Here is a 523-nt window from a genome sequence, read left to right on the forward strand (position 1 = left end):
CGGGCTCCGCGCCGCCGCCGCCGCGCGCTCGCTCCTTTCTTCCCTCCCCTCCGCGGCCGTCCCCTCCCTCCTCTTTCCCGCCCCCCGCGCCGGGCCGGGGCTGCTGGGCGCCCCCTGCCGGCCGCCGCGCTGCGCCTCCCGGGGCCGTGGCGAGGTGGCGACCGGCGTGGGCAGGCCCCAGAGGCCCTCGCTGGCGGTCCCCACCAGGTTCCCCAGATGCTTCCACGACCGCACGCGAGTGTGAGGGCCGCGGGAGGTGAAGGGTGGCGGCCCATGTCCCGGCCAGATGGGGAAAGTTTGCCGCATGGCGGGGTGGGGGTCTCTCAGTGCCAGAGTCGGGTTTGTCCAGGTGGGCTCCCCAGAGCATCCGCCCCTCACCTGAGGCGCTGGTTAAAAACGCAGACTCCTGGACCTCGCCCCTGGCCCACTGAGCGAGAATATCCGCGGTGGGGCCTGGAATCTGCATTTATAGCCAGCTTCTCTGCTGATTACAGTCCTTTGACGCTTGGCCTGCCGGGTGGCA

The sequence above is a fragment of the Equus quagga genome, chromosome 11 (assembly GCF_021613505.1).
Source record: "Equus quagga isolate Etosha38 chromosome 11, UCLA_HA_Equagga_1.0, whole genome shotgun sequence".
In the NCBI taxonomy this organism is placed as follows: domain Eukaryota; kingdom Metazoa; phylum Chordata; class Mammalia; order Perissodactyla; family Equidae; genus Equus; species Equus quagga.